Source organism: Planococcus citri, chromosome 3 (genome assembly GCF_950023065.1).
Source record: "Planococcus citri chromosome 3, ihPlaCitr1.1, whole genome shotgun sequence".
In the NCBI taxonomy this organism is placed as follows: Eukaryota; Metazoa; Arthropoda; class Insecta; order Hemiptera; family Pseudococcidae; genus Planococcus; species Planococcus citri.
Genome location: NC_088679.1, coordinates 26,805,480 through 26,828,080, shown reverse-complemented (window position 1 = coordinate 26,828,080; position 22,601 = coordinate 26,805,480). Strand labels below are relative to the sequence as shown.

Below are 22,601 nucleotides of genomic sequence, written 5' to 3'. Positions count from 1 at the left end.
GCGTTTCACTGATCTTCCTGTAGTTTTCATTTTCTTCACTTTTCAGACTCAGAATAGAAGCAAGAAGCACAATAAACCCATCGATTTCGACGACGACGAATGGTTTACGATACGGCCCTGTTGACGATTTAATTCGATCGAACAACAACACTATCTAAAATAATAACGTCAACAGTACAACTGTAGTGTTTCTAATACTACTGTGTAACAAAATCGAGTCTGTGGGGTTTGAGGGGCAGGGGGACACGGCGCTACCAAATTACGCGGTCGCTATCGCTGCGCGTTAATTGCGAACGTTTCCTGAGCGGCGTCGCGGTGTCATTTTATGGGTAATTTTTGCGGCACGATGGATACACAAGATGCAGCGACGCGACGTCATTCACATCGCATAGGGATGGCATAGCAGTGGTATTTCTATTACGACGACAGCGATGGCTAATTTGCGTCTGTACAATACGCGAATAAAAGCTATGCTATGGCGAAAGAGGGCAGAGATCAGGATAAAATGTTCCAGATGAGATTTAAACAACTGTGGTCTTGCGGTAACCGAGTAATTCGTAATTGAAGATGCTATGCGAGACCGTGATTACTAAAATTTCAAAATCGATTTTGGGGTCAGAAAAAAATCTGTAAAAATCTGTGCTGAAGTCACACACGATAAAAAAAGTGCTATGCCCCCACCAAGGAGGAAGCGTATTAAAATTACTATTTTATGGTTAGTTTCTTTTAAGCCATCCACTGTCAAATTAATCATTTGGTAAGTTTTTTTTTTCAAATACTTTTCATAATTCCTTAAACCCCCCCCCCCCCAAATGAAGACCAGAGATCTCAAATTTACCACATCGAAATCCTATATCAATCACCACGTTGACGAAAAAACAAACCCAAACGAGCCCCAAAAAATGAATTTACACAAATTCGCCTCGTGTTTCGGTATTTTTCACGCTGCTTTCAGAGCAGATTTCCACCAACTCGAGGTTAGGTGAATTTCACCCTTACACCGATAAGATGAATTTCCGCAGTCGTCGTATACTCGTATTTTCGCTTATCTAGTACACGAGTTTCGCGTACCTCTAACTCGCAACTAGAGCTCGAGCGTACAGCTCCGCTGACCATACACACGAGAGTGGAAATTTATGGCGAAAGATGTAATATATCAAGTCGGCGAGATGATTTCGTTATACTTATGCTGCTTGCTAGTGCTACAACAAGGAGCAGAGCGGAGTAGGCTTTTACCTCGTACACGAGCTCGTAGCGTTAGGCGAGAAATTAGACAGGAGGGTTACAGAAGGGAAGATGTTGTAAAGTACGGTATAAGTTTTTAAAGGGATTTGTAAAGCGAATGAGAAGATATGAACGGCAAGAGAAGAGGAGCTGAGCGGCACAACTACGCGTATTTATGGCGGATAATGGTTTATAATGACGGTTGCGGCGTTGTTTTTTTTTCTTCTCTTTTCTTCAAAGCCACAGCCAGAGAAGCCCTTAAAAGAAAATGGGGAAATTTAGAATGCGTCAAGTTTACACTACGCGTATATGATTATGATGGTGAGATGCTTTCTCGAGGTTGGGAAGGAAGACAGGGTGAGATGTTCTGAGAGGGTTCATGTAGAAATTTCTGTTATGTGAGATGAACTCGAGTATACGGTTTGTTAAGAAGAACGCGAGTGAAGGGAAAGTTTGTCGAAAAGTTTGTTGTCCCTGTGTTATTGCTCACCTTGGTAAGAAAGATTGAGACCAAAAATTGGCACCAACGTGTTCCAAAATATGTCCTCAGTCACAGAATTATACGTACATTATATCTTTCAATGTGCTGACATGATTGATGCGTAATATATGTACGTAGAGAAAATATTTTTAAAACACGAATTTACCCAAAAATGAGTCATTTTAAAATTTTTAATCGTTCTGTAGAACTCCAAAAGTGTTCTTGAATTTTGAAAACAATGGCGATGGCCTAGCCTGACGCAGAACCTCAATGCTATTTTTGAAACTGGAACATTTCCCCAAAACAGGTTGGGTAAGACCTTTCGTGAACATTCGCTCCTTGGGAGTTCATATCTGTGACTTTCGATTCGAAATGAGGGTCTTCACTGAATTTAGTCAGAATCCTTCTGCATTTTTGTGAAATATTTCTGGAAGCTGGGATGCCACACAACTTCAAATTGGATTTAATCGATAAATTTTAAGATACCAGCTTAGAAAGGAATACTGGAATTTGCAAACCACGTACTCACGAAAGTTGTATTTGTGCCACAAGAAACTTGAGACCCGAACGTCAAAAATGGTGAAGCAATGAGTCCTCAAAGTAGGATCTCACATGACTTCCTGTAAGAAAAAGTACTCCCCTCCTACTGAAAAAAACAAGATCGGGGTTCTTTGACCCTCTGAACCCGACACTGGAAATGGACCACAGCAGTCTCGTCACATTATTGTTTTTCACGTCAAATTATTGTTTTTCACTGATTGCAACAGGATTTTTTACTTTGCTAGCAGCTCATTGATTCTTCAATTTTTTTTTTCAACTTCCAACATTGAAGAAGAAGATGGCTCTTAGTGCTTTAGCCCCATGAATTTAGCACATAAAAAACGATGTGTGATATGACTCAGTCTCTTCAGTTTTTCATTTACTGTTTTTCGACTAATTATATGTATGTAATATCAGGGTATCTAACGGATTTTTTTTTGAAAAAATCACTACTTTTTCACTACTTTTTTCAATACCTTTTTTCAACCAAATTTTCAGAATGCCATCCACTCGACCACCCCCCCCCCCCTACACACAAAAAAATTAACAAAGTCAAATTTTTCACATGAAATTTTTTTTAAAAATTGAAACTGGAAGAAAATTTGTAATTTTAATCAAAATTATTGAAAAAAACAATACAAATAAACGAGCTTATTACATTCGTTATAAGACAAGGGGTCAAACAAAATTTCAAAATAAAAAATCAGGACTTTAGCTGCAGGACATTTTTTAAACACTAGAGATTTTATTTAAAAAAAGGAGCCGGGGGGAGGCAAAATTTTACATTAGAATTTTTCGCTTTTAGTTTTCCAATGTCTTCAACATTCCAAAATTTTTTTCAAGCAAGCGGATGTCGAAAATATAATTTTATCATTTCAATTTTTGATTTTTTTTCACGTTAAACGTTCTTGCTGCTGATGTAATGAAATTGGGTGAATGAAAAACTTTTTTTCAAGAAACCAAATTTTTTATTTCGAGAGAGAGGCACATGTGTAAAAAACGATGATTTTTAGTGTGATGAATTAGTTAATTATAAAAAGCTTATTAGTTATTACTTTGTTTAAAAATTTTGAAATTCAAATGTTTTTTTTTTTTAAATTCAAAATTGAAAAAAAAGCAAACGAGCCCGAGCGAAGCGAGGGCAGAAGCTTTCAAAAATTGATGTTTAGAGAAGTGAAAAAAAAATTTCTTCATGCAGGGAGGAGTTTATTTTTTCTGATTCAAACTTTGAACATTTCTTGAATTTGAACAATAGTTTATCACGGGGAAAAAGAGTAAACAGCCCGAGCGAAGCGAGGGTAAAAGCTCTCAAAAATGTGTAATTCAAGCTCTAAAAAAGTCGACAAATGAGCTCTTTTCTACGGAATAAAGATCGAGAAAAAGGAACGAATTTGAATTTTTTTCATTTTTTCACTACCTTTTTAACAAAATTCACTACTTTTTCACTACTTTCACTACCCATTTTAAAAATCACTACTTTTTCACTACTTTCAATACTTGCACTACCTGTTAGATACCCTGAATATGGTCGATGTCCCTCTATAATACTGTGGAAAACCTCCATAAGTGGAAGAAAAATCGTTTCCCTAGAACTTCCCTATCTAAACCTATGTTAAAGTAACCTTTTTAAGTGGAAACGGAACCTTACATAAGTGGAATTTTGTTTTGCAGCAGAACCTCTGGAACTGAAATGTTACTTTCGTTTTACCTCTTTAAATGAAATTCCTTTCCTTCTTTACTTCTTTAATTGAAACATTTATCATAACAGCACCTCTTTGATTAGAATTCGTTTCAGTTAAAGGGGAAAGAGGGAAGGAATTTCACGTATAGAGGTACAACGAAAGAAGCATTTCAGTTTCAGAGGTTCTGCTATTCTAAATAAAATTCCACTTATATGGTTACTTCAACATAAGTTTAGATAATAGGGAAGTGCGAGGGAAATGAAAACCTCCATAAAGGGAGGAGTTTATTTTTCTGATTCAAACTTTGAACAATAGTTTTTCACAGGGAAAAAGAGTAAACAGCCCGAGCGAAGCGAGGGCAAAAGCTCTCAAAAATATGTAATTCAAGCTCTAAAAAAGTCGACAAATGAGCTGTTTTATATACGGAATAAAGATCGAGAAAAAGTAACGAATTTGAATTTTTTGATTTTTTCACTACCTTTTTAACAAAATTCACTACTTTTTCACTACTTTCACTACCCATTTTAAAAATCACTACTTTTTCACTACTTTCACTACTTGCACTACCTGTTAGATACCCTGATAATAGTGATTTTTACTCAGCCAAAAAATACATTTTACCTGGAAATTAGGTAAAATTTATTACTCTCATAGTAAAAATCACAATATTTTTGAATAGGATCCGGTTACTGTATGAAATAGTAAAAATTATCCATAATTTTTTTTTTCCGTGATTTAATAAAAGTAAACAAGCCATCAGCCATCATTCGCTGATAGCAAGAGAGTTTTTGCATTTGATTTTTGCTGATTGGCTTCTTTTATGCCACGAAAAAAACGTAGACAAAATTTCAAAATGCTTTTTCCGTGAAAAAAATTCACTTCACTTTTCTGTAAAACAGAAATTTTTTCAACGTTTAAAGTAATAAAAAAATGAATTATGAATTTGATAATCAAGTTTTAAAGAGCGATTTTTATTTCAAATGAAAGAGGTAAGTAATCTTCCTCTTTCGAAAACAATAATTTGTTTGGTGAAAATCTTTATATAAACGAAAAAAACAAGCCATCAGCTATTCGCTGATTGCAAGACAGTTTTTGCATTTGCTTTCACTATTACGTACTTGCCTATAAACTAACGAGTACTGCTGTAACAGTCCCTAAAGTATCTCGAAAACGTGCTACCAAAGAAGTATAAAAGCTCTTGCAACTTCAACGCCTAAAAAGTCAAAGAAAAAATTACTTTTTTGGTAATTTTAGAACTATTGTTAATTTTGATGTTTGTAAATTTAAGCTACACCATCGTTTTTAAACTTTAAAAAAATGTAATTTTATATTTAAAACGAAAAAAAAAGATTATCAAATTCCTCAAAATGTATTTTTGAAATTTGAAAGAAACACTTTTTTTTTAAATTTTTTATTTCTGTTTTGATGTTTTCAGCATTTGTGAATTTAACTTACACGATCGTTTTCAAACTTTTTAAAAATGTAATTTTACATTTAAAACGAAAAAAAACACGATTTTCAGCTTTCTCAAAAGTCAAAATGTAGTTTTGAAATTTGAAAAAAAAAACACTTTTTTTGCATATTGTTTTCATGTCTCTTCTTACGTTTTCAGCATTTGTGAGCGGAATATAGCACCTCAGACCTTTCTGGGAGGTCTTGAATGGATTTTGAATGTCTGGGACCAAAAATCCGTCAAAAAGTGAAAATGATTTTTCAGGCCCGAATAAGGTCGATTTTATCACGTCGTCGTCGCGTCACAGAATGTAAATGTACTCGTATGTATTAAAATGAAGCCGAATAAATTTCTCGTAAATTAGAACATTCAACTTGACAACTTTTTGATGGAATAATCAGCATAATCTCACCTTGGACGTTCAGCATCAATTTACTGATTTATCAGTTCCACTTGATAAAAAGATGTCTGATTTTTATAAAATTGAATTTAAATAATTTATTGTACCATTTAAAAATTGCTTGGCAATTTTCTATGAATCCAGCCCCAAAATTACAAACGACAATATTTTTGAGAATCATTGGACCATATAACCGAACTACCTTTTCTCAAAGATGATCTCGTGGGGAAAAATAAAACCGCGTCACAACTCTCCATCCCCATTTACAATTCGCAATAGACATTTGAAAATAATTATGTGCATCCACAGCTCAAAATAAACGCATTCAGCTTGCAACTCTCTATCGTGTTTGTTTCAAGCCATAGATTGGAAAACTGTGTCCACGTCGAACCTCAGATTCGTTTCTCTTCATCGAGCCTTTAACCTCACATCTCATTTATATTAGCTCTCAGCTCTAAAACTAAGTTTGTATCCAGCCTTTGAACTTTTTTCGACCAAGAATCTCGGCAGAAATGATGCGATAGATTTTATCTACATACATAGTTCGATTTCAGTTTCCAGCCAGAGTAAATTTGTATCACGAGTATGAAGCAGTATAAAAATTCAAAAAATGAACTTTTCTGAGCTAAAACGCTCCAAAGAAACCGAAGCTCTCCAACAAAAAATCAACTTTCAACAGGTTCTTATTGTCCACAAAACTGCTTTCTCAACTTCTTCCTAAAAGAATTAGCCTAGCATCTAACATAAGCTCCAACAACTCCAAGTATTTGCTACCCAACTTCAGCAAAAGGTGCGTGAAAATCCAGTTCAAAATCTCAAAAAAAAACCTCCAGTCACTGCGCTCAACTCAAACAACGAAAAAGAAAACAAACTCGACGCATTTCCTCGTTTCATTTTCAACCATGTTCAATAAACTCACAGAAATCGTAGGCGAACTTGTTTCTTCAACGACCACAACCACCGCGCCATCCCATCCAACCACGAATTCACAATAAGTACCAACTATGCATACGCTTGCACCGAGATACCGGTTCAACGAGGGTCAATACTTCTCCACATTTGGTGGATGCTGCGACATTACGTATCGCGTACTCTAACTTTACGTACCTAGAGCAAGTAAAAGTACACGAGTACAGACTATTTATAAAGCGATGCTCATTCTTGTTAGGTTATTGATCTACATTCGGCCGGGATTTGTTTTCGCACACGCGTCTCCCGCGCAATTGCGGGCGTACTACGCGTCTGCATAGTCGGAGAAAGACGAGATAGAGAGAGAAATGATGCATTTACCACGAGATGGAGGCGTCAAAGTACACGTGCAGAGTTGCGCACAGGCACAACCGCAAGAGAGATACAGAGACGAAGACGAACCGATGAACCGGTTTCCAGTGCAGCTATTTTAATTATTATTATCTACGCAAACGCGTAACCTTGCCAATGAAAACAATTACCTGTCACTGTCAGTGCAGCGCCGAATTCCGTAGCTGTAGCTTCCTTCGTCCGGTCTTTTCAGCGTATTTTTTTTCTTAATCAGCTGCAGCAAAGTCTGCGAATAAAAATACGAACGTGGTTAGCACAATGACTGCGATGAGAACCAGTTGCAGGGTTTGAATAAGAGTGCGTAATTTTGTACTAATATTCTCGCGCCTAATGGGCTATTTGCTTTTCATGCAGAGTACACAAGTATCGTGGTAATTTCCCGCAATGTAAATCATTATAGCATATTGTTTGTGTGGATTAACTCTACCATGTGTAATGCAGCCTTCCATCTTTCCTGCACTCAGATCTTTCTTTCCTTCCGATTCGCTTCCCTGCAGCCTCACATACTTAGGTAGGTATATAGTGTGTAAATATGCAGTTTGGTTTCGTGACGTGTGGGAAGGTTCAAGATACCCTTACTCATTACGTCGTCGATCGGATGGAAAGTGGAACGAATTAGATTCTACATAGATGCAGTCGGCTACTTTGAGCTGTAAGGTAACGGCGAAAAAAATTGGTAATCAAAGGGTTCGAACGTACGCACCGAAAGATATAAGTATTACCTATGCGGTAGCAACCAAATAGCTCGAAGTATTTCATGTATAACGGTTTGTTCACACGAACGTGTGTGGTTTTTTTCATCGCAGATACGCTTAAAAATATACTATACGTAAAATGCAAGTTGCGCGATTTGTGATACGTAACACGACCAATGCATTCGTGTTGAGATGAACTTCGAAGATACCATTGCAATGCGGAGAAATATTCGGTATCTGCTGCAACCATTTATGGCCGAGACAGAAATGCATGCAAGTGGGAAAAATATGCTCAATTTGATGTTAGAAAACCCGTATGCTCTCACAGAATAAAAAACACAGTTTTATTTTCCCCGAGGGCAAAGTTGAATCCACCGGATCTGCGATTTTGGGTTGAAACCAAAATTCAATAACAAAGATGTACTCTTGGTTTACTCGACTGTTTTTCTCATTTACCGGGTGGCCCCAAAAAGTGTCAACACTTGATTATATGTATGAGGGTATCGCGTTGAACTCAATTAATGCAAAAACTAAAAGTTGGCGAACGTAGTGTAAATCTATGAATAAGTAGTAGCTAGAGTGACGTTGCCTGCACAAAATGATTTTTTATTCAACATCATTCGACGAACTGTTCACGAGATATCGAGGGAAAACAATCCTGAGATTAGCAACAGAAAAACAGCATGTTCAAGCAAAAACATCAACAAACTACGTAATTTTCAATTTTTGGAACAAAAATACATTCGACGATAAAATCATTACGTCTTTTTACTTTTTAGTAAGTACCTACCAATTCCAAAAATTAATTCAATTTTATTGCCGAAGGTAATTTTGTTCTAAAATCTGATTCAATTTCATCGGTGGACATGTTTTTATTCCAAAAAACAACAAAAAAACAAACAAACAAGTGCATTGAATATGGCACTATTGTGTTGCTATGTATATTCTTCTGATCGTTTACGCTCAAAATTTTATATCATGAACGGCTCACCGAATGGAGTTGAATAAAAACCAATTTTGTAGAGAAAGAGTTCTTCTCCAAGTATTGACATTTTTTGAAACCATTCTTAATATGCACTTCTTCTTACGAAACGAATGAAGAGCTGACAAATATTTTTTTTCATTCTAAAGCAAGTAAGTGAAATCTTGTACTTTCCATGCACACCTTTGATGACCTTTGGGATGACCAATTTTCTAACTTTGGACGACCATTTTACATGTAGATTTAAAATTCAACTTTGATAGGTGATTTTTATAGAATTTTTTACAATTTCGGAGTTAATGACTCTATTATTACTGAAATTCCATCGATTTTTGGTAATTTTCAAGTAATCAATAGGGTGTTCCTTAAATACATGACAAAAAAAAAATCGCGATTTCTTCTGCTTCCAACCTTCAAAGTGATGACCTCTGATGAAAAAATAATCCCTATTTTTTTTATTTTTTCCATTTCTGAAAAACTCGGGTTGCGGAAGGCCTCTTAATTTTCAAAAATTTTAAAAAATCCAACTTCAAAGCAAAATTTTAAAAATTCAAAAATTTCAAGTTTCAACACTTTTAAAAAGGTTTTTTTGAGCAAAATGAACTCTTATAAGGATATTGACCCCATCCCTAGAAAACCAAGTCGGTCTCCTAGAACAGCTGAAATTCCTATTTTACATTAAATTTCAGCTATTTTTAGGGGATTAGCTTGGTTTTCAATGGAGGGTGCTAAAATCGTCATGAGAGTTTATTTTACTCAAAAGAGACTTTTTTAGAGATAACAGAACGAGAAATTTTGAAATTTTAAAATTCTACAGGGAATTTGTATTTTATAAAATTTTTGAAAATTGAGGGAGGGGACCCCCGCAGCTCTAGTTTTTCGAAAACGGAAAAAATAAAAATAGGGAATTATTTTCTCACTAGAGGTCACCACTACGGGAGTTGGAAGGGAGGAAAATCCTAACATCGAAAATAAGGACCACCCTGTAGTAATTAATAATAATTTTTAACGGTTTTTATTATGTTTTATGTGATTTTTTCATAATTTCATTATCCATATCTATGGTTATTAGATCATATTTTCTGTATTTCACTTTTTTTTCTCATGACTGAGCATTTTTGCGATATTCTGCTCCATCTTTCACATTTTTCTATCAATTTTCAACAATTTCATCAATCTTTACGGCATTTCAACAAATTTTCAAACAGTTTCTGCATTTTGTTAAATTATGAATTTTTCCATCAATCAGAAACTGGGAAGTCTATTCAACACTAATTCTTATGATAATTGCTGAATTTCAGACAAAGTATCATTCAATTGTGAGAATTTAGATCAATTTTTTGTATATATAGTTGCGTTTAATTTTTGACCAAAAGGATGACTCATATTTAAAGATGCCTTAAAAATTGAATTTGGCTAAAATTTTGGCAGGAAAAAAATCCTTGGCTTTTGTAGATATGAGTTTAAAATGTCAAAATATGGTAGGTGTGCGGCATATTTTGGATTTTACCATAAGAACAATAGAGGAGAGAAGCTAAGAACTCTCAATTTTTGAAATACCTCAGCCGCAGAAATTTTTTCTATAAGAAGCGGACACTTCCTCACTCCAAATATATACGTTTATTTCAGCAGGCCAGTGCAAAATGGGGCGTTAGTGCTCCGCCAGTGTGACTTTTACTTGCAGAAGTTCATTTCGCATATATTGAACAACAGTTGGTGAGAAACGGCTAGCACAATAGGGTGCAGAGAAAGTTCGAAGTCGTGTTCATCCACAGCATCAAGTAGAAATGAGCTGTAGTACCTTCAAAAGTAGGGGTTTCTTGGAAGTTCAGCAAACCCCAGATCAGGCAGGCTTCAGGAGGGGGTTCTCAACGACTGACCACCTCTTCACAGTTAATCAGCTGATGGAAAAAGCTAGTGAATTCCAAGTCTCCCTCCACCTCGCCTTCATTGATTTCCAAAAGGCCTTTGACTCCCTTAATCATAACTTTATGCTGAAAGCCTTGAGGAACCAGGGGGTACCAGGGGATTATGTAACCCTGATTCGAAATATGTACACGGGACTAAAGGCTAGCATCACTACCGAAATTAAAGGGGAGCCCTTCAGCATACAAAAAGGGGTTAAACAAGGAGACCCTCTGTCGCCAATCATCTTTTGTGCAGCTCTGGAAGAAATTTTTAAAGGATTAAAATGGGAGGATAAGGGTATCAAAATTTGGGGGCAAAATTTAAATAACTTGAGGTTTGCTGATGATGTAGTCCTGGTGGCCGGAAGCCTGGGCGAGCTCTTAAAAATGATCTCGGAATTGCAAATGGCATGTCAAGAAGCAGGTCTAAAAATGAATGCCTCCAAAACTAAGATCCTATCCAAAAGTTCAGAAGGGAATGAAATTAGTATCAACGGTGAACACTTTGAAAATGTTACGGAAACTAAATACTTGGGTCAAATTATTTCATTCGAGAACAAAATGGTAAAAGAAGTTAATAGAATTTCGATGGGGTGGAGAAAATTCTGGTCTTTAAAATTTATCCTAAAAGGAAGTTATTCAAATAAGCTAAAAACAAATATAATTAATGCATGTGTCTTCCCAGTGATTTCTTATGGAGCTCAAACTTGGACCCTCAGCAGCAATCTCAAGAAAAAAATAAATGTTACCCAAAACGCCATGATTCGCTCAATGTTGGGGGTTTCAAGGAAGCAAAAAATCAGAATGTCAAGCCTCAGACAAACAGCCAAGAGTAATAGGGTGTTAACCCATGAAATTAGAAGGAAAAAATGGGAGTGGGCAGGACATATTGTAAGGGCGAAGGACGGTAGGTGGGGAAACAAAATTCTAAACTGGATACCAGAAGGGGGGAGAAGACGAGGAGCACAGAGGGCGAGGTGGTCGGATGACATTGTCAAATTCCTGAAGACAAATCACTACTGCAGAATAGCGCTTGACCGGGCTGAATGGGCCCGGCTAAAGGAATCCTTTGCTCAAGATTTGGGCCTGACTTACTAGTAAATATTGAAAAAACAACTGTATATGTAATGTTTTTGTACGTAAAGTCAATAAAGGAATTTATTTATTTATTTATTTATATCATCCACAGCATCAAGTAGAAATGAGCTGTAGTACCTTCAAAAGTGACCTCGCAACCAATACCAAAATGGGTAAAAATTTCGTGAGACGCTAATATATTTCGACGAAAATATTTTTGAACATTTTTTTTCAAATTTCAAGCTCAAAATTGAGTCATGATTTTTACGATTTTTAGAAAACTATCAAGCGACCTATTAGAATGGTTTGAAATTCAGCCAAAAAATGTAAATATTTTGACGAAAATGTTTTCTGAGCCCAAAATTCAGTCATTCGCAATAAGTATTACCAAAAGAAAAATCTTAAAATATCGAAATTGGTTAGAAAACTTTGAAAGTAAGTAAGTGAATATAAAATTCCAATGGAAACTATTTTTTTGAGCATTTATGAAAAATTTTGGAACCAAAATATTGAATCATGATTTTCGAGGTCTTTGAAAAAATGTCATGTGGCCTATCAATTCCGATAAAAACGTTTTTCGAGCATTTCTGAAGAATTCTGAGATCTAGAATAGATCTCGATACTCTGAGATTTTCACAAACAATTCGTAACCTTCAACGAAAATATTTCTCGAGCTTTTTGAGGAATTTCGAGTACAAATTTTGGTCAATTTTTTGGCCAGCTATGAAAAAGTATCATCAGGCTACTCAAAAAAACTAGTCACATGAAGAGAAATCAAAGCAACGGTAATAAAATAACTGTGAAAGTTGTTCAAAGTTTTCATCTCATCAACTGAACAAAATATTTCAAGTGTGTATTCGATCACTCGAGCGATTAGTGAAAGAAAAGTAAGATGAAAATGATATTTTTGCAGCGAATCACAAAACAAAAATATTCATAACTTACATATTAAGATTTCTCAACAATTCGCAAAAAGGTACAATTGAGAAGATTTTCGATCGCACGAGCACTTAAGAGTACGAAAATTATGTATGCAGTTCAGAAAATTGCATTCATGCAGCGGTCGAGCCAAACCCATAATTCAAGCCAAAAAATATTCCACTCTCACATTTCCCCCTGCCCAAATTACACCTTGTTTTCACGATTTCACGATTTCGATTTCCTCGAAAAACACTACACACCAACAAAAAAACCAACATCGATGCAAAGAAGAGAGGAAGAACAGAAGAGGAGTCGAGAACAAAAACCTAGGTACGGTAAGAAAATTCAACATTCTCTCGTTTTTCTTTATCGAATTATCTAATAAGTTTACCCTACGTGCTCGGAAAGCTTCAATGTATCTCCGGTAAGTTTATTTAGTCCCTCCACTTTCACCCTTATGCTGACGACACGACGACGATCTCGTCCCGCGTCTGATTTCCCATCTCTGTTTTTATCGTTTCACGACAAAGACGACGATGTCGACGTACGTAAACGTATATACCGAGTATATAAAGAATACGAAGGCGGGGTGCAGAAGGGATGAGGTGAATTTAGCACAGCGCGACAGCTAACGAAATTTTTGAGAAAATGTCTTTTGAAAAGAGAGGCACGACGCGATGGTACACGGACGAGGATCGGTACAGCGAACGAGAGCGAGAGGTTGACCTCGATATTTGGGCTAAAGTATTAAATTGTAATCCAGCGCGCCGTCGGTATTTGGCGAAAGAATTTATCACATTTTCATAATGTACAAAGTTTTATGGAAAATATTACCTTGTCCCGTACCCTTTGCCTTTTCAGGGTGGCGACGCTACACGACGACGGATCCCCGTATCTAGCTACTTTTTTTTCTCTCTCTCTCTCTGGTACTAGGAGGGAAGTTTATATAAGAGTGCTTGCTCCATTATTGAGCCGGCGTTGTTATGAATATTAACGTGATTTATGGGCGTATAAAAAGTTTATAAAAAAATCAACTTTCGGTTTTTTTTTTTTCATAAATTAGCCCGTAGTAGTTGCACGTATTAAAAAAAAGCGTTCTCTTGTGGTCTCACGGCGGTAGAGAAGAGGGTAGAAAGTGTACATTTTACGAGCGTGTTGGATTATATCCGACGAGTAGACGAAATAGCGGAGAAAAGTTACGCTTTCGCGAGACACATTAACGAGTGTCGTTTTGGCGAGGAGGGCGCAGTGGTGGCGTTGCCAGTGGCCCCAGCGACGTGGCTGTGTGACGCGAATATTGCCTAACGATTATAAATCGTTACCTGAATGTAAAGCAAGTGGAGGCAGATGAGAAAAAGTATTAAAAAGTATGCCCCGAGATAATTAGCCATTAATGGGAGGTAAATGGTTCAGAATACTCTGGGGTGCGTTTATGTACCATGAATATCTTCAATGGCGGGTGGGTACTGGGTATGGATAAAAACTGCAACGATCTTGCTAACAAATCAGAATTGAAAACTATTCGAATCCGGTATAGTTAAGATCCAAAATTTTGAAAATTCAAATATACGAAAACTTTCATCGCATCACACATGTTTGAATGAAAATCAATATTATGAGACTTCTTGAATAAGGCAAAGACATACGCGATAGAGAAGGCCAGTAATAATATATAAATGTAGATGTACCTATTAGTCAGTTGATGAGTAAGTAAACAAAAATATCAATTTCTGATCAGCATTCCGTTCTACACAAATGCCTCCCTCTCATTTTTTTGAATACGGAAACCAATTTCAAGATTTCAAACTATTTACGAAGTCTTCCAATCGACAGAAACATTTTCGGAGAACACATAGAAGATCTTAGCAGCGGAATCTAAAAATAGCTACTTCTCTAGGCAACATTTCATTTTTTTATTATTGGAACAGAATTAAAAATTCTAATTAAGTTCTAGTTCCTAAAAAAAAATTGCAAAATTTAAACAAATTAGAATAGTAAAAACTGAATTTTAGCTCGTTTTCCGTTCTCGAAATTCCAAACCCTTGGACATTGGTTCAATTCAAACCATTCCAGAGCATGTAACAGGTTTTTGAATTTTCCAGTTCTCAGAAAATTCCATACAAAAAGGCCCGAATGAAAAGCAGAACTTGTATTCACCATTCGAGCAACCATTTCGATCATTTTCGGCACAAATTTTTAAAATTCATTTTCGATGAATAAAATCCACATCTCAATGATATGTACGAGTACGTTGGACTGGGAAACATGAAAAACTTGCTGATGAGGGCATCACAATGGCTTAAAAATACCATTATACTTGATTTCAAAAATCGGAAATGGGATACAAACTACCATACACTTCCAGCAGTACAGGTACAGGTCGATTGGTCACGAATGCGATGGATTTTCGAAAATCCACACAATTTGGTACAAAAATGAGTATAACATCAGAATGTCTACTAGAATCCAGAAAGCCAAATTAGTGCTATATTCGTACTCCCAAAATAGAATTTCGTACAGTGTCAACGTCGTCAACTTTACCCATAGTTCACCTCCCCCGACCCTCCTCTACACCAAAAAAGAAGTAAAAGTAAAGTCTCCAGAGTGTCTCCAGATTTTCAAAATATTCTAAACAAGAGATTTTTTGGATATTTTTCTCCATGAATGACACTAGATTTCAAGATTCACCCCTTTCTGCCCACCCCTCGCTACCCCTTTCATGGTTTTATTCAAAGGAACGAGATAATTGACAAAAAAATCTTACTAAACCTCCAGTAAGTCATTGAAATTTAGAGTCAAGACATTTTTGTTATTATGACTGAGAAAACCAAAACCCTACTCTTGAATCTCTACTGTCTGACAGCAATACTCAAAACCATAGACTCCTTACTTTCCTGAAAGAAATCGATCTATATAACAAAATCTAATTCCAAATTGTCTCCACGTCTCTAGCCAAAAAGCTGTACACGGCGTGGCTAAATTTAAAAAATAAAATAAAAATAATTATTTCTTGTGTTTTTTCCTATATATGTACATCACGTTAGAACTTATATCCACGACATAGTGAAAAAACAAACTAGCTAACCGCTGATTGCAAGCAGATTTTTACTTTTTGATTGGTTGTTTTTGTTGTCTTTCAAGTTGCAAATACGAGAGATGATCGACTGCATCCAGTCTTCCATTTCGAATTCGAATATTAGGATGGACCGTGAAAAAAATGTCAGAGGGTTCTGACCAAATTCAACGGAGACTCTCAATTTGAGTTGAAAGTACATAACTCGGAAAAATTTTAGCTCCAGAGGTTACCCTGGACAAGACAGGAGATACGGATCCTCAAAGAAAATGCATTTTCGAAGAAATTGTGGTTTTAATTAACCCTTACCCAACCTATTTTGGGAAAAATTACCCTATCTACAGGCCCAGTCCTAAGATATAATATTTGAGATTCCGCGTCGAACTAAACCATTGCCTTAGAAATCCAAGACTACTTACAGGGCTCTACTGAGCGATTAAAAATTTGGAAATCATTCGAGGAGGGCCGTAAATTCGTGTTTTGAAAATATTTTCTTCCTAGATATTTCGCGTTAAATTATGCCAAAATATTAAAGGATGTCATTTCTGAAACAAGAAAAATAATTTGGAACAGATTGGTGCCAATCTTTTGGTTCTGATTTGCCGACTTCAGAAACTCAAGAAAAATGGATTCAGAAACTCGATCAAATTTTGTTATTTTTTTTCTTTTTTTTTTGAAATTGGAATAATGAGTAAAAAATTGACACAGCTGTGTTCAAAAATATTCTCTCAGTACATCAAAAGATGATTGAATTTCGGGGTAAAAATGCTATCCAAAATCGTCTCGAAATTATTAATAAAAACAATCGATCTTCGCGCCACTCCATTAGAAGACAATAACTTCTCTTGAAAGCATTCCTACGTAAGAAGTAGGTAAGCAAAGATGGTCATTTCAGATCAGTGTATTGCTCTGAACGAGGGATGGGCATTTGTCTCAATAATTCAATATTCAACCCGATCACTCAAACGAAATCCGTCCAGATATTCAGCATCAGAACCCCAAAGTCGAAGAAGCCGCATGCAGTGCAACGGCTTCGTCACTCAATCAGCCTGTCCACAACCCGAATTACTCTCAACTGTTATCACAAATGCACCATGAGTGCGACACAGAGAGTACCATAATTAGCGCTATTTTTCAGCGATCAAAAAACAAAAGCGCCAATACCATCCGCATAACAAATTAGATTCGAATTATTTTCACCCCCGTGTCGCATCATGTTCATGTCTGCAGCTAAAACAGCTAAAATGCAAAAGGAGACCCAACGAATCACTAATTAACGTCAATTGTACTACAAATGTACCGAGCTGGTACAGAACACGCGATATCGTTATTATTGGCGAATGTTGCGATAATACAGTTGCATCGGTTACGAATATACGACTCGTCACAGCGGTACCTCTTTTTGCCATCTTCGGTCAGGGACCTCTCTCTACGCTGACGTACTCGTATATATGCAGGGAAAACGTAGCGTTAATTATAGTATATTCGCAACTTGGAAGCTGCGAGCGAGTGATGGCCGGATCGGGCAAGGGATTGGCAATAGGGTAGACGATTTTGTAACCTGATGTATAGGTACGGTTAATTGTATAATTCGATTTGCACACAGCGTACCGTGTTTAAAGTACCTAGTAGGTACCTAGAATATGTATATCGTAGTGTCTGGTAATTGCAGAGAGTAATTTGCTTTGAACAGTACCCGATTGAAATAACAGAATATTGATTGCCGAAGGCTCAGTGTTCGGTGCGGTGTGAGACTGTGACACGAGAAAAGGACTAGAAATTATCCCATACACATATGTATAATGATTATGATTATCATTTCTTCAAATTTAAAGTCCTTTCGAGGGTCTCATATGCAGTTTGAGTGAAACCAAATTGAAAATCAGACGAATTCATCATAACATAACACATCATGCCAAAGTTGTTACAAAACAGGAAAAAAAAATTTATGCCGGAAAAGATGGAATTTGAAAAAAAAAAGTTTTAGCTTATTTGCGACTAAAAAAAGTGTGAAATGGAATGAAAAGAAGTGTGTAAATTATCTTTTTTCGTTCCATCGCATATTTTTTTAGTCGCAAATAAGCAAAAACTTTTTTCAAATTTTCTCTTTTCGGATATGAAAAAATTTTCTAGATATGATTTTTTTTCTGTTTAGTAACTTTGAAGCGATGCCTTATGATAAATTTACCAGATCTTCAATTTGGGTTCACTTAAATTACATTTTGAGGACCTCGAAATGGTTAATTAAGATCAGTGTTGAAGCCCTCATTGATGCAAGAATAACTCATCTCTACTATCGTTGATCCTGATGTAAGTAGCTATTTTCCTCCCTCAGGAGTTTTCAACCCAATTTCTTCACCGAACAGTTCGACAAATCCCCAGAAATCCTTCCAGCAACCAAAAAGATCCATGGAAGAGGCCAAATACTGTAAACGCGAGCTGGTACGATTTCACAGAGCAGTGAAAACTGAACGAAACAGAATGGAATGGGTGTCGTTGCCGCGATGAAATACCTAAGCTATGTAAAAGTTTATGGTATATACGTCATAACAAATGACTCTCGGGCTACGTTGGAAGTTTCAACAAAGAACGAAACCGCAATGTCACCCCGAAAACGTTGTAATATAAATTGAGTTACACGTCGTCGTCGTCTTCGTCGTCGTCGACTCGTACATAGAGTTTTCCCTCTCATTCTCTCACCAGAGCGAATATAAGAGAGAATTTTTTAAACCAAATATTTAATTTGAAAACACGCGAAGACTCAAAATAAGGGGGACACGGGGGGAGGGGGGACGAATACGCGACGGTTTTCAGATAGTTGCGGTCGTATGTGTATACGAGTAAGCTTATCTTTTACCTTAATATTGTGGCTGTGAACGAAGCCGGAGCACGAGGTAAGATTTCCAATGATCTGGAAGCCGGTGGTGAGACCTGACAACGCATCTCTCTTCAAGTTTTCGACGCGGTTGAAAATTTAATAATAGTAATAAAAAAAAAAAAGTTACATAACTCGTCGATGCTTCATAAAAGTGCTGCTATACGTCGTCTTCGCCATCGTCATCATCGTATAGACCATGTATCACTTTTGGAAGCAGAAACGCTATGCTACACGGTAACAACTTGACGTCACTTTGGGAGAAAAAAAAGCGACGAAGAGAGATTTTTCATATTGGCAGAAGGGTAAAAATTGATTTAAACTTTTAGCTATGTTGTGTTAAAACTGATGAAATTAAAAGTTACTCTTTGCCAAGTAAATACACTCTGTGAGCGGTGCAGGGGCAGAGTGAAGTATGCCTTGCGTAGGCATAAGGTACCTTCTGCCTCTTTTATTCCAACTCGTATATATATCGAACGTCGTATCGCGTACTCGTACAAGAAGTTGGTCTCTGAATAGTATAGGTAGTAGGTACGTAGAATTGGTATGGGGAGATAAATTTTTTTTTATAAAGGTGAAATAAAAATTACGACCGGCTTAGGAATGAGTCGATTTCGCGAACGGGGAGTTTTTCAATAAATGACTACGATGGTACGATGTACCCTATACTTGTTAAACTACCTATCCTTTACGAATACTTTTTTTCTCTTGCAACTTTTTCATATTTCACGTTCGACCTGCCTGCCTGTCTTACCCCTCGCGTTTCAAAAATATTCTCCATTTTACCAGCTCAATTTGCTATGATGTTCTCATCTCTATTGTTCCCCATGAAACTGCGACAAATGTTGATTTGATAGATTATACCAAGTTTTCAACTTCGAAGACTACCTATTGAAAGTTGTTTAATCTGTGAAATCTAACAATTTCAAGAAATTAGTAAAAAAGAAATGGTTGAATCATTCAAATGAACGACCTTACCCACGATGCTCGAATGGACAAAAAAATTGTCACGATGACAAGTTGCATGTCTTCAAAACTGAAGGGACAAATATTATTTGTAAAAAGGGTACCCAATTCGAAAATTATAAATCAAGTTTGCCCCTTTAATTCTGATGACAGATGATTGATTAGTCGTAATACTTTTTTTTTTTTTTTTGCTTTTATCTACTACAAATTAGGATAAAAGACTTCTATATAAATTAGATGGCAACTGAAAGTACACACAATATACATAGTAAGTAAAGTTTCAAAATGGTTTTTCTCGAACATAAGCACACTTCATACAAAATAAATTTTCAATGTTTTTTCAAACAATCAAATTTTTCTTTCTTTTTTTTCAAATATTCATTTATTTTACATTACAAGGTGATGCAAAACTCTTTTCGATTGCCTTTTTTCAAGATCACATCGTATACTATGGTACTGAATTCAAAAAGCAAAAGCAAATGCGGAAGAATGAGAATTCGTTAAGATCCCTTCGATGAAAATATTCTCGAAAATTATTTTTATTCAAAATATCTCGTCAGCATGGAGAAAAAACGACTATACACGAAATCATAGTTTGCACATCACACCTGGAAGTCCAAGACAGAAAACAAACGTCAGGGAAAACAACATCGGATTTCATAACACCACTAGCAGCGCTACAGACAGCGCTTGGTGCCGAAGACTAAATAGAAGTACCAATATAGCAACTCGTGGAAACGGCAGGATGGCGAAAAAGATCATCGAAGCATATGTGTACGAAACATCATCACCATTTATGATATCGAGGAGAGTTCAGGAAAATTGCTAGAACTTAATGAATAAAGTGTTGTTTAGTATGGAGTAAGGTATCAATTTAAATCCGCACGATTCAACTATCAAAAGTGATTTGCTCATCGATTATTGCTCAAGACATAACAGAATGTGCCTTTGCACTTGTCTTGATGAATCAAAAAATATTCATTTTTTGTTCATTTCCAGGAAAAGTTGATTTTCCCTATTTTTTTGAGAGAAGGAATATGAATTACTGAAGGTTCATTTTATTGCCAAATCAACCAAAATTTGCGCAATGGGTCATCGATTATTTTTTCTTATATTTTGCAAGTCTTGGTTAGGGATCATCAAACGATGACAAATGGTATACAAATCAGATATCTCTAAGATTTTGATGAGGACAAACGAGGGGCATTTGAAAATTCTAAAAATGATCATCAATTGAGCATTTCAAAAATGGAGGTTCTCTAATTTAGCGCTTTGAAATATTTCTAGTTTTACAAGCCAAATGATATTTGGGTGCGGTGTGCTGAAAATAGTGATTCCACTTTAAATGGCATAAGTATGTGAAAAAATTAGATTAAAAACTTTGTCATTAAAATTATATGTATTAAGGTAATGAGATGAATTTCTGAAAAATAACGTTTCTCATATGAAACAGCAAATATGTATCATCATGATCATAAAACTGCGTCGTGATAACGTTTTTTAATATTTTTGAGAAATTAATTTTTAAAGAATAATAATTAAATGAGTACAAAATTGCCCTACCAATTCCCCTTCAAAAAAAAATATTTTGTCCGTACCTATCGTAGAAGTATTTTATCAGTACATACATTGATAGAAAAACGAATAAAATTTCCTTCTCACCGAAATAGTGAACAAGTTCACATTTCAAAATTTTTTAGGGTAATTTTTCCAGCATCAGTATGTTTTAAGAAATCCTACCAACTTTTTCTGAATCAATTTTCCATTTCGTCAAGAAGGAAATTTCATTTGGCTTTCTACCAATATGTACCTATTAATACAATACTTCGACAAAACGAAAAAGCATTTCTTTGAACAAAAAATTTCGAGTAATTTTGCACTCAATCGTAATCTTAAAAAGTAATCTCAAAAACATCAAAAAACATCATCGGAGTTTTTTGATACATTTGATCTACAATTCTACATACAAAACGTAATATGCCAAGGGTCTCTCTTCAGAGAGCTGTTTACTGCCCTTATATTTTTATTTCAATTAAGTATACAAGATTTTAATCCGATTTTTTTCACGCTATGAAAACTGATTTTGACACCGAAGGACGCAAAACAAACTGAAATACGCTCATTAAAAGATCTGACTCAGCTCACAATAAAACCTGCAACATATCGATTTTTATTATTATGTAATAACGCTACACAGGCATTTGTTAGTAAGGTATCAATTTATAAATATGTCCGATTCAACTACCAAAAGTAATACGGTTAGTAAGGTATCAATTTAAATTTGTCCGATTCAACTACCAAAAGTAATTAGATCACCGATTCTTAATCAATACATAACGAGTGTGAATTCGCACTCTTCAGTTTTCAGTCATTGGGAGAGGTTGGTTTTCTAAATTCATTTGGGAGAAAATATATAAATACTGAAATGAAAAGTTACAGTTTGCACTTTTCTCTAGCATTAAAAGGAAGGCTAGTTAAAAATCATCAACTTTTTTTGATCTGTCAAGATCTCTAGTTCGATTTGGGAAATATAAGGAGTTTCAGCCAGGGGTGAAATTTTAAACAAGCTGCTTCGAGGACTAGAGACGTATTTTCATGTCATTGAAAATTTAAATGATCATTTCTGAACTACGCCTCATCAACTAAACTTGGTACGCACAAAATGAGTTCAGGGTCATCAGAAATGTCCCTTACAAAGAAAGATAGACGTATAACAAAAGTTTGGTAGGTAGGTACATCTACATAGTAAGGTATCAATTTAATTCTGCCGATTCAACAATCAAAAATAGTTCGATCTCTGATTTTTGTGCCAGACAGAACTGAATATGCCTTCGTATACTTTGTTTAGATGAATCAAAAATATTCATTTTTTTGTCGTTGGAAAATCTTGAGTTTCTCAATTTATCGAGGCCCACACAGAGAAAAATGTATTGCACTTTTTACTATAAATCATGAGATTTTGGATGGAGTCTTTCACTATAAATTATAGTAATTTTTGCAATGCT

At 35.7% G+C, this 22,601-nt stretch overlaps 1 protein-coding gene across 9 annotated transcripts in view; it reads right to left on the bottom strand.

The window, feature by feature from the left end:
* Positions 1–22,601, bottom strand: part of tutl (turtle) — a 327,343-nt gene that overhangs the window by 212,414 nt on the left and 92,328 nt on the right. For 8 of the 9 annotated variants that reach the window (XM_065357958.1, XM_065357962.1, XM_065357963.1 and 5 more), the window contains exon 2: positions 7,232–7,326. The exons of the other annotated variant lie outside the window; for it this stretch is intronic. The gene's annotated coding sequence lies outside the window, so the exon portion shown is untranslated. The remainder of the gene's footprint in view (positions 1–7,231; positions 7,327–22,601) is intronic. 9 annotated transcript variants of the gene reach the window in all.